General features: G+C 35.5%; 1 pseudogene; it reads left to right on the plus strand.

Moving 5' to 3' along the window:
* The window catches only part of LOC113092414 (protein eyes shut homolog), a 214,720-nt pseudogene that overhangs the window by 117,392 nt on the left and 83,924 nt on the right, over nt 1-13,404 (plus strand).

Genomic DNA, 13,404 nt, shown 5'->3' on the forward strand with positions numbered 1-13,404 from the left:
CACTGACACTTTGTTGTTTTTGCAGATGACTATCCGCAGGGAAATAAATTAATTACCGCTTAACCAGGAGGTCAGTATGAACGGAATTAACAACAGTCCTTGAATGAGCAATTGGGAAAAATACTTTAATTAAAAGATGTTAATGATCTGCTTCATTGTTATGTTTTAGTTCCTTTTATTTATCCACGTTGCCTTCGAGACGCACCAAAACACTTCAGCGTGAAGAACAGCGCTGAGTATGAAAGGTTGAAAACTTCTTTAGTGAGAAACACCACGGGTAGTTGTTTGTTTTCTCGCTGGCTGTGCGTTGAGCAGTGAGTAATTGAAATAAAGCTTTAATTTATTGTCAGTGCATGACCTGAACTGTGACTGATGGCGTCACTTTCGCCCGAAGTGACTGAATTATTTGTGTAGTCAAGCGTGAATTAAGTTTACATTCCTGTAATATCAACATATGATTCATAATGTTTAAAAGATCGCTTCTGCTCTTTATTTAGATGTCTCGGGGCTTTTGGAAATGCTTCCATTTGTTTGTGTAGTTACAGGGAGGAAGAATAATGGCTGTCTGCTCTTTAGTATCGCAGCTCTTTGGCTCTCGTTTTTATCTCTGTCATTTGTCAACCTTTCCCTGGGTGTCTTCGGAGTCTTACTCGCCTCTGGATTTGTATTGAATTTACAGCTTTTTTCCAGGTAAATTATGACCTATTAGGGTGTTTGTTACCGAACCTTTTTGTAGTGGATTTTATGTCATTCAACTTGGTCATAAATCCAGGTTAGAGAATAATGCACTCTGTACCAGTGACATACAAAAGCGTGACTGCACATTTAGAAATACACAAATTAGAAATATCCTGCCAATTGAAGTAAAAATACCTGAAATGACCACTATTGCTCTCCCACTGAACATCTTCATTTGTACTACTGCACTTTTTGAAACAAATCAAGAGGAAAAGTGGCATGATAAAATTTAATATGATATCACTAAAATTGTTTGAAATAGCACTTAGCATGAGTAGATGATCATATCATTTGTTTTATTTTGTGATAACAAAAAAGTATTTTGCAAATTATTTATACACTTATTATTATTTATACACTTTTTTTATGCTTATACAGATTTTTAATGCTCATACTCATCTTTTAAAGCTATACTATCGTTATCTATAGTCTTAGTTTTCTAAAGTCTACAGTCTATAGACTTGTGAAATACAATGCTACAAATAACAAGATCCTGAATGCCTCACAAAATGGTTTTAGGTGTAAAATTTTGTATTTCAAATCAAATTTTAAATGCTTTCAGAATTTCAGTAAGGATTGGCATAAGCATCTATATTTCTGATAGCTGATATTAAAGGTTGATAAGTTAATAGGTTAATAAGCTTTTTAACCTAATTAAAGATTTTATTAACGGTTTACCTCATCTTAACTTAAGGCTAATAACCTTAACTTAAAAAATTATTAGACTTGCTTTTCATCGTTTTTTTCTCAGTATTTTGGTTTGGATTTTTGAAGAAATGTAGCACAATATTCTTATTCACATACTTTTATTAATTTTTTTCACATTGATATGAAAGTGAAAGTGACGTGACATTCAGCCAAGTATGGTGACCCATACTCAGAATTCGTGCTCTGCATTTAACCCATCCGAAGTGCACACACACAGAGTAGTGAACACACACACACACACACTGTGAACACACACCCGTAGCAGTGGGCAGCCATTTATACTGCGGCGCCCGGGGGCAGTTGGGGGTTCGATGCCTTGCTCAAGGGCACCTAAGTCGTGGTATTGAGGGTGGAGAGAGCACTGTACATGCACTTCCCCCCACCCAAAATTCCTGCCGGCCCGAGACTCGAACTTACAACCCTTCGATTGGGAGTCCGACTCTATATCTGAGATCACCTTGATTTGCAAGAATTTCTCAATGCTGAATGTAATGTATTTAAATGTTATTGATTTTGTTCTTCCTGAAGGTAAATGGTGCGAGCTAAACATTGATGAGTGCAGATCTAATCCCATCCGAAACAACGGGAGGTGCATCAATGGTCTTAACGGTTACCAGTGTGTGCTCCAGAGGTTTCATTGGCTATCACTGTGGGGAAACACTGATGAGTGCTCATCCAACCCCTGTGTTCATGGGAGGTACATTAACCTTGCTGAGCTGTAACGATGTGTATTTCAAGCTCTGTGATTGAGAGCTTTGTAAATAGTCATCACATTCATTCTGAAAGAGATGGTACCTGTGAGTCTTTTAAAAAACTAAATGTGCTTGCAATCCTTCTTGCCAGCTCACTCCCAATTAGCTGTTTAGCAGTCTGGTACTCAGTAAACACAACATAATTAGTCATTACCAGCTGTATTTTGCACTTTGAGCATTTAACCAAGTTACAGTAATAACCAAATTTTTCATTTGTAAGACATGAAAACAAATATATGTGATCAATAAATGTCTATGCTGGCTTGTCAAAACTATCACGCTGGCCTTGGGCCATCTTTATTGTTGAGCCCTGTAAAATCTAGAAATGAAAGGGGACACAGTTCATGCAGATAAACATGCTCAGGTTTATAAACAGATGCATCTTTAAATTTTATAATGCTATTATACTACTTATGAGTTTTTAGGATGGATAAAAGATACGGGTTGTCACCTGACATTAGCTGTTAAACTGGGAAATGAGCTGTTTAATCACAGCCTAGTAAATGTTGCACTTGCACATTAATTAACCATCAATGTGACTTTATCGAGACAGCAGGAGTGTGAGAGTTGCAGTGGCATGTACAACATGACTTTCTAACATTTATAATATGAATTGACTATATATAATTTACAAGACCCTCACTTATTAAAATCATTTATACAAGCTTTTAGTTTTATTAGTCCTGCTGTCCTGGTGTGTTTATATACTGTACTGTAAAGCCAGGTAAATGTGGTTGAGGTTGCAGCTTAATCGACATGTAAAATCATCTCTCATAAATCATAAATAATGAATGCAGAATTTGCACGTCAGGGCACATAAACAATCTCTTTTGTCATTGTAGTTGCCTGGATGAAATGGATCCATACAGCTGTCAGTGTGAGGTTGGATGGACCGGTCACAGATGTGAGATCAAGCATGTAAGCATGTAAGCATGTTTTTTGAGCTTCACAGGTTGTCAGTGCATCTTGTAAGTCATCAGAGTGTTATTGTCTTTTTTTTTATTGTATATAGTGCGTGTGTGTTTTGTATGTATGTATATATTTAAACTATTCCATTCTAAAAATGTAATTTATTTTATAAATAGTATAAAAAAGTACAAAACCAAAAAATTACAAATTAAAGCTTAAGAATAATCATCAGTAAAAAAAACAAAAAAAAAAACACATTGTCAGTGTTCAGCATTCATGAACCTGTAATGACATATAAATCTAGTTTTTTTATAATATATTTTTTTGTAATTAAATATGTATATTTTTTGATGTACCTTGATACACATTTTTTTTCTATGATTTAACGCTTGAGTGTTTCTCAATACAATGGCTGAGGGAGTGTCGGTATAATTGACGTCTTTCTCTCTTCAGACCAGCATCATCAATATCTGAATTTTTTTTGGAAAGTCATAGAAACACGATCATGAATTTGCCTTTCTCTATTGGAGCGCAATATATATATATATATATATATATATATATATATATATATATATATATATATATATATATATATATATATATATAAAAAGATAAATGTGAAAAGAGTCCATTATGCAACCAACAGCGATGACGCCAATTGAATTCCCATTAGTCGTCGTACATGCATTTGCATAGTGAATTTTGATTGCCCTTTTTATTGCGTCTTCTATATAGCTGCCTTATACTGCAAAGGCAGTGTCTTTATATTTGTAGATTCTCATACACAGTGGACAGAGACGTGAGTGTTATAATAATGACAAAACCTAAAAGCGTACACATCCCTGCTCAGCCAGCGCTGGTATTTCCTTTAGGAAATGTAAATCTAGTTCTAAATCTTCAACTAAAAATTATTTAGCATATGAAATTCAATAAACAGAATGCAGGTGTGCAGAAATACAAATTGCTTTGAGACTGTAAAACATGATGCACCCATTTAAAGAATCATAAATCAAAATGAATATGCACATATTGTCAGAGAAGGCCGCGTCTGTCCAAAGAGTCCCCAGGCTGTAATGAAATCAAAGTTCAAGGTTTAACAGTGACAGTGAGTCTCTGAGACGTGGCTGCCGTATTTCATTGTGGAGACAGGGAACTATCATGTAAAGCTGTTTGGAACGACTACAGCATCACACAAGTAAAAAACCCTAGTCTGTGAACAAGAGCTCTGACACATCCTTTTTTTTTATTATTGGTAAGAGCTGAGTATCACTAGACCAGCTATTGACAGGATTTTCAACTATTTGACATCCAGCACTGCCACAAGTGGCTGTCTGTACCTTTTTTCCTAAAAGTGGGATGATTTGTGTTAAACTTTCAGTAACGATTACAGTCAAATGGAACAGATAGGTTGTGCTATTGGTGGCATGTACAGGCATAAACCCAGCTGGAGGTCCTTGTAAAAACAAGTTGGTTTTTTGTCGTGTCTCTGTATGATAGAGGAGAAATAAAAATTAGGATTAAATCCAAAATAAAAGTTTTTGTTTACATAATATATGAATGTGTACTGTGTTTATTTATTATGCACATAAATACAAACACATGCATGTACATATTTAAGAAAAAATATGGTATGTTTATATATTAAATATTTTAATAGAAATATAATAATATAAATATATAAATGTATATACATAAATATTTTCAAAAATATATACTGTATGTGTGTTTATTTATGGATACATAATAAATATACACAGTACACATACATATATTATGTTAAGAAAAAAAAACTTTATTTTGGATGTGATTAATAGCGATTAATCGTTTAAAGCTGCAGTCTGTAACTTTTGACGCTCTAGCGGTTAATAAACAGAACTGCTTGCGTCTTGCGGAAGAACATTGTAGCCGGAACTACTTCTCTCTGTTTATGTCTATGAAGAATCACAAAGGTACTGGGTTACTCTGCTGAAGCAATCTAAAATAGTCCGAATATAAACACTTATTATAGGTGTACTCTAGTGATTCAGGACAGGATGAAAACACGGTTTCGAAAATGGATTCATGTCACTTATTATATACATTTTGTAAATCTTGAAGACAAAAAAAAGTTATGGACCGCAGCTCTGATTGGTTGTTTCTTACCAGGAGCGGTGCATTTCTGAAAATGGCAATAGGACCACTGGGAGGAGCCAGAGGAGCTATCTGTCTCATATTCTACTGTCAGGACATAATGACAGGTTTAACAAATATGTAAAAAAATACATTTTTATAAAAGTTACCTACTGCAGCTTTAAATCGTAAAAAAAACTAAATTAACTTTTTTATTCAATGATATTGAATATACAGTAGTTAAATCAATTCACCCAAACAAGTCTGTCATTGATTTACCCATCAAGTTGTTTGTTTCTTTCTTCAATTGAACATAAAAGAAGGAATCTTTAATAATATGGCTAACCAAACAGTTGATGGTCCCCACTGATTTCCGTAGTATGAAAAATTTGTATCTATATACCAGAAAGTCCATGGGAGCCATCATCTGTTTGGTTACACACATTTTTTTAAATATCATTTGTATTCGGAAGAGAGGAACATTCATACAACAGCTTAAAGGTGAGTAAATGGTGACAGTTTTCATTTTGGGGTGAACTATGCCTTTTATACAATACTAATATTACAAATATATACAATTATTACTAATAATTACATTCTACTTAAAGACTCTTTATACTACTGATGTAAAGAAATGCAGTGTTGCACTGAGGTAGGCATTTTGTTGTAAAAGAAAAAAAAGCATAACGTTTAAAAATATATTTATTACTATTTTATTATAATAATAAGGGACAGGATCAAAATACAGTGTTTATTATAATTTTTTTATGTAAAAAAAAGTTTTGTGTGAGGGGTAGGTTCAGGATAGAAACACTGATCTATAATATAGAACTGGATCACTCATGACATCATGAAAGTCAAGCCGCCGCGCCGCCATATTGATAATCCCTAGTTTGCATAATCGTTCTATTGAATTTATAGGAAATTTTATGATTTTAATTCGAAAACATCACCTAACAAGTCAGCGTTTATAAATATGAAGTATTTCTGTACATTATTACAATGCAAACACCCTAGGCATGTAAACGGTTATTATTTTAAAGGTTGTGAATTTCCCCTTCTTATTAAAAAGCTACATTCATTACAGTAGTGAACATCATGAACACTATAAACATCAGACGGACGTGACCTCAACATATTTAACAAACTAAAAACTGCTCATTTTGAAATCTGAATTTATTCAGAGAAATAACTGAATATATAAAGTGTGGATTTAAAGACATAAAGCTTTATTTCCCAGATAGTAAGCTAAGCTTTTCATTTATAGAGCAATATTAACAACATAATTGTATTATACATTGTTATATATTCAAATCAATTTCTGATACTAATACGTTCATGTTTAATAATTCCTAAATAATTAAGTTCATAAAGAAATTAGCCATTTTTTTGTGTTAGATCAGATACCTCTGTCGCAGCAGACACACCCACCTAAACGATTTAAATATATCGCTTATCCTGCCCCAAAAGACCATAAACAATGCAGATAAAATCTGAAGTAAACAATAATTTATTACACATAACATAAAAACTAATGCCGTTTGACTGATTTGCTTCAAATCGAGTTATTTTAGGACAGCGGTTTGAATGTGACTCAATGGTCTCTCTGCCGGTAGGGTGTGGTGTGTGTGTGCGCATGTGTGCATGTGTGTGTGTGTGTGTGTGCATGTGTCTGCGTGTGTTTATGTGGTTTATGAGGACTCAAAATTGTATAATAACATGTTTATGACATAGGTATTAAGGTACAACAAGAAGGTGATTTAAAAGGCCTATAAATCACAAAGAATTAGTTTTTCAGTGAAATTCTAAAAATGCACATAGTTTCCTGTGAGGAGTATGTTTAGGTGTAGGGTTGGTGTGGTGTGATGGAAAATACAGTTTGTGACACTGGATTTTCGATCGGATTGTAAGGGGTTGTTTATTCCTTTTGTAATCGGACATGTAGCGAGAGGACATGTAAACACTTGATCGGATTGAAAACTAAAATTGGAAAGTACTGTGCATGTGCAGTGATGTAAAAATTGCGTAATGACGGGTGGAACTATCTGTGTGCTTTTTAAAACAGTATGTTACAACAGCGGGAAACTGCATATGCATGCAGTGTGCGCATGTAAAAGATTAAATCCAATCAGAAGCTTGTAACATATAAACGCGCATATCAACTCAAGCACTTTATTCATGGTTCATGTAAACACTACTTTAGGATTCGGAAATTAGAATGAATTAATTCATTAAGCAAAAATGGAAGCAAAAAATGTACATGTAAACGTACCTTTTGGAAAGCGTTTTGATCGGTTTTATGGTTCAGGGTCACATTTGTACAGTAGAAACCCCATTACATCTATGGCGAGTCCCCGTAAGCCATAATTACAACATCTTAATAATATAGTTCTCTTTGTAAGTTCACGTAACTTTGGTTGTTAATGCAATTTTTGTCTTTGAGTGGTCTGGTCTGGTCTAGCAGAATGTACGTGTGGTAGAACAACATTTAACGTAAAAATACACACGTATTCTCATGAGATCACGTTGGGTCTAGTGGTTGTAACGTCAAGTCTGATAATTGGTTACATTTTTGAACTGGTGTAGCTGAAAGGTTGCTGGTACAGTGTGCGGAGCAATCCATAAGCCATCACCATTGTGCCCTTGAGCAAGGCACTTATTCCCAGGTTGCAGGTTGCAGCAGGAGGGTTGTTCAAGTTCATAGCTGCATTCTAAGGAGACATATAAAAGTCAACGAATCAAGTTCAACTGGACCTGTGTGGTGATAAATAAAGATTCTATTACATCGCTTGCAATCTACACTGCCCTATAAAAGCAAAACATATTTCATTTTAGTTTTCTTACTGTTTTCTCTTAATCGTAGCATAATTGAGCTAAATCATAGTATGAGAAACCAGGTGAAAAAATGTGTCAGTCCAATGTCCAGTTGTAGAGTGCTATTTATTTTGAAGATCCCCTAATAATTTTTCCCTAGTTGTGGCTGTAACAATGAAGGTGAATTGGCTAGATATATCACTACTTAGAAATCTGCATAGGAGACTGAGAAAGAGAGTAAGCTTCATTCTACCCGAAATATAATATTTGGCCTAGATTCATATTCTAAACTTCCAGTGACAACAAAGATGATAGAATGGAAAGGTCAGACATATTGTCGGGTTATGTTAGATTTTTAATAACGCTTTAAAAGGGAAATGGAGCACCATAATCTCCTGAGAAGAGATGGAAATCGAGAACTGAAAGAGGAAAGGCTGTAATTTAATGCATAGTAATCATGTTATTATATTTTGTGATTCTATGAATGCTATGGCAAGTTTGTTTGCTTTTTGAAAATAGATTGTGTATGTATTTAATGTGTAAAGTTATTGCAGTGTCCATATCATGCTGTTCATAATCCCTACAACAGGGATACTCCAGTTTAAAAACTTGAATTCCCCAGCAGAATATTTTACATATGTACTATATATTCTTGCATGGTTTAGATGTTGGGGATATTCTTCTGAATAACAACCATGGGATCATCTAAACACAAGTGTCTGATTAAAATGCTTCTATCCCCTAATTGATTAAATACCTAGCATGGCCTTAAATGTACCCCTGAGACAAAACACTTGGCTGTTTGGAGGACTTCAGAGACTTGTTTGGAATAAATCATTAGCTGTTGGCTCCCGTAATGACTATAGGACAAGATCTGCCATTCTGTTTTTATACTCACTTACAGTATCAACTCCACCAATGTACCATGTATCTTTTTATATGAGCATCTTTAAATCACAGAAATGTAATTAAATTTAGCTATACGCATGCAGTAAAAACTGTATTAGTGCCCTCGGAAAATTGTATAATCAAGCAGTAAAAGTGATTCAGTAAAATATTACATTAAACATTTGGCTACCAGTCCATGAAATATTGGTTGTTTGTAAAGAATTCATTAGTATACATTGGATTTTGGTTCATTTTGATACTAAAACTGACATCCATTAGGAATAATAGTGTAATGTTCGCTTACCCTGTATGTTGTGAAATATGGTATACAGTGCATGTATTCATAATGCAAAAAGAATCACAAACATTGTGGTATCATGACCTAGATATTAATATAATATTGTTTTGCTAAGTTAATTGCAATTTCCCTTATTTCTGTTTCTTCTTTCTCTTTTTTTATGTTAGGAATGTAGGACTCATTCTTGTCTTAATAGAGGCTCATGTGTGGATCTTCATGACAAATATGCCTGCATATGCACAGAAGGTTTCACTGGGAAGAACTGGAAGATTGACCAGAATGTGTGTCTGCAGACGTCTCTTAATTTCTCCCTGTGTTTCAATGGAGGGATATGTGTGGATGGACCAGGTTGTCTTCCTAATTTCTCGGTGCCTTGTGGAAAGCATTTCCTATCCAGGACTTCATTGAAACAGCATTGTAGTTTGATTATGGAGCATGATTGTAGATGCCATTGGTGGTAATGGTTTCTTTTTTATCCACTTATGCTAACAATGCATTTCAGAAATGGTAAATTAAGGCCTTGAAAGTCTTAAATCAGTGCAAAAAGTATTAAATTCACAAAGCCATGGCATTAAATATTGGATACATTCCTTAAAATGAATGACTTCCTCAGTATTTTTGTTTTGCAAAACAAATATCTAAATATTTTAAATAATAATAAATTTACTTGAGGTGGAAATGTAAAATAAGTCTCCTAGAGGAAAATTAAGTTTTTAAGATGTGTGATCAAAAGTACAATAATAGGTTTCTTTTCAGGAACTCGAGCTGCAATAGAGTATGCTTTGGGAATGCCATCAGTGTGACTGGCTCTGAATCACGAGTGTAATCAGTCCAGTGGAAGGGCGAGATGTAACGGGCAGGGCTGCGTTTCCCAAAAGCATCGTAAGCCTAAGTTGATCGTAAAAACGATCGTACGATTGATCTTAATATTACGGTCTGTTTCCCAAAAGCATCGTAGCTTAAGTAGCACTTGAAAATCTTCGTAGATCTACGAGTGCTCTGGAGTTATCGTACATCCCCAAGTGCATTGTAAGAAGACAGATTTATGAGGACACCTGCAGGAAAACCGGCAGATTACACTTTTATCTAGATTTAACACACTGCAACGCGAGTAATATAATAATATTTTGATTGTACTTTATTGTACACTTTATTGTACTCGTTTATTGTTTACATGAATTTATAAATGAAATAAATAAAAAGGGGAAAACAAGATAATAAAAAAAACACATCTTTGTTTTTCTCTATCTCCTCTAAGAGGACATTAATTTCAATCCTTTTGAAAGGTATCTTTTCTTTTTTTTTTTTTCAGCCATTTTGTCAGTGTCTCCGCCTGTATGTAGGTGCTTTATATAGACTTGATTGTATTGATTGGTAATCCAAAACAGATGACAATTAGGTTAAACGTTCAGAATACGATTCCATATAAGGTTACATTTTAGCACTTCGCGAATGGACAGCGACTCCTAAGTAGCACGTAGAGCGCGTTCTCGCGCGTTCATGTTAAGTGCATTTTTGGGAAACGCTCGTGGAATTGCTGCGAGCGTTCGTAAGTTTGCACGTAGAAAACGCTCTTAAGAGCTAAGATACATCATTATCAGGAAACCCGGCCCAGGGTGGCGTAGTGACCAGGAAACTTAAAGGCATGTGTGGTGAATCCAGCATCAGCTTTCTGTCATTCAGCAAGCGCTCTGTGAGTCTCATTTAGTATTGTTTGTGACAAAAATCACGTAAAAAGCACAAGACAAGACCAAACAAAGAGGAGGTGCAGGCAGACCTCACTATCAAGACTATTTTTCTTCTGGCGATATCTTCTCTCAATAGAGTTGGGGATCTACATGCCCTCTCAGTGTTCCCTTCATATCACGACATTGCACCCGGTCTGGCCAAAGTATATCTGGAACATCAAGCAGGGTATGTTCCTAAGGTCCCCTTCTCTACACCATGGCCTGTCATACTCCAGGCCTTCAGTCCTCCTCCCTTCAGGGAGCCAGACCAGCAGAAGTTTAATTGTATTTGTCCAGTGCAAGCACTGGATGAATACATCCACAGAGCTGCCCTGTGGAGAAGGGCGGACCAACTCCTTGTGTGTTATAGCTCCCCAAGAGAGGTCTTCCAGATACAAAACAGAGCCTCAGTCGGTGGGTAGTTGATGCCATCTCTTTTGCTTATGAGTCCTCTGATCTCTCTTCTCCTCTAGATGTCATGGATATCACTGAATCAACAATGAACTGACTTTAACTGAAAAACTGACTGCTTGATATTGTCCTCTTAAGTTATTAACACACTATTTTCCTGTTTAATATTTTAAAGCTGCTTTGACACAGTCTGTATTATATAAATCACTATGTAAATAAATGTGACTTAAATGGACCTTAATCAAAGCTACAGAAACTCTCAGTAGCTATAAAAAATCAGAATGGAAATAATTTGTTCACTTAAATTAATTCAAAACCACTAATTTGTTCACAACAACACACTACTAACAAGTAAGAGCAGGCTAAACAAACGTATATTTGCTTAATTCATTTTAAAATATATAACTTGTTATTAGTTACAACTGCCATACACTGATCCAGAAACACATTTCCACAGTTTCTCTTGGTTTTGTCTAAAGGTCTGCCAGAGTGGATGATTATGCAGCAGCTGCTACAACATTATCGCTAAACTAAAGGCATAAATTGTGTTGTGGTGCATTGCACATTCTGCATAAAAGGGCCCATCCAAAACATAACATATCTCATTATCTCTTCCTCCTAAGACAATATTCTAATGTGAATAAAGCCCCCTGTCCAGAGTCTCTGATTAGCCCGGGTGATAATGCTATATTGCATTCTCGTCATGTCAGGTGGACAGCTGCGGAACGAGAAAGCATTGTCTGTCCAAATGAGGCCTCATTGGATTGATTTTCTCAAATGGAAAACAAACACCCCCGTCCCACTTTGTGTTTACTCTCATTTGAAATCACTTGCGGACTGATGACTCACAGGCCAATTTAAATAAAACCTCTCTCAATTTGTTAAGGGACAAAAGCACATGTTTTCATGACCAAAAAATGGAGCTTAATCAATTTCTATGCAAAGTTTGGTTAAGGTAGAGGTTTCGTGAAAAATTAATTGCCCTTTCCTGTTAAATCATGTAAGAACTGCGATTAACCAATTTTTTTTAGAAAGCTTAGTAAAGTTTTACTAACCACACAAAGTGAAGCATGATTAAAGAGCAACACATCATGCCACAAACTAAAGAAATTCAAGAACAGATGAGAAACAAAATAGTTGACGTAGCAGTCTGGAAAGGGTTATAAAGCCAAGTCTACAGCTTTGGGACTCCAAAGAACCAAGCTCAGAACCATTATCCTCAAATTAAGAAAACTTAGAACAGTGAACCTGCCGAGGAGTGGCCGGCCTAACAAAATAACTCAAAGAGCACAACGACGACTCATCCAGGAGATAATAAAAGAACCCAGAACAACATCTAAAGAACTGCAGGCCTCACTTCCCTCAGTTAAGGTCAGTGTTTATGATTTAAGACTTTTGGGCAAATATTATGTGACTGATGAGACCAAAGTTTACATTTTTGGAAGGTGTGTGTCCCGTTACTTCTGGCATAAAACCAATAAATGATTTAAAAAAAAAAAGAACATCATACCAACAGTCAAACATGGTGATGGTAGTGTGATGGTCAGGGCCTGCTTTGCAGCTTCAAAACCTGGATGACTTGCCATAGTTGATGGAACCATGAATTTTGCACTCTATCAGAAATTCCTGAAGGGAAATGTTCGGCTGTCAGTTTGTGAACTCAGGCTCATCCGCAAATGGGTTATACAGCAGGACAATGATCCCAAACACACCAGCAAGTCCACCTCTGAAGGGCTCAAAAATGACAAAATTAAGGTTTTGGAGTTGCCATGTCAAAATCCGATTGAGATGCTATGGCATTACCTTAAACGGTCCATTCATGCTTGAAAACCCTCCAATATGACTGAATTAAAACAATTCTGCAAAGAAGAGTGGTCCAAAATTCCTCCACAACGATGTGAAAGACTCATTGCCAGTTATCGCAATGCTTGATTGCAATTGCTGCTGCAAAGGTGGCACAATCAGTTAATAGATTTAGGGGGCAATTTTTTAAATTCAGGGGTATGTATGTATTCATGCATTTATTTATTTACGCACTAGACTATTA

This window comes from Carassius auratus, unplaced genomic scaffold (assembly GCF_003368295.1).
Source record: "Carassius auratus strain Wakin unplaced genomic scaffold, ASM336829v1 scaf_tig00214577, whole genome shotgun sequence".
Lineage (NCBI taxonomy): Eukaryota > Metazoa > Chordata > Actinopteri > Cypriniformes > Cyprinidae > Carassius > Carassius auratus.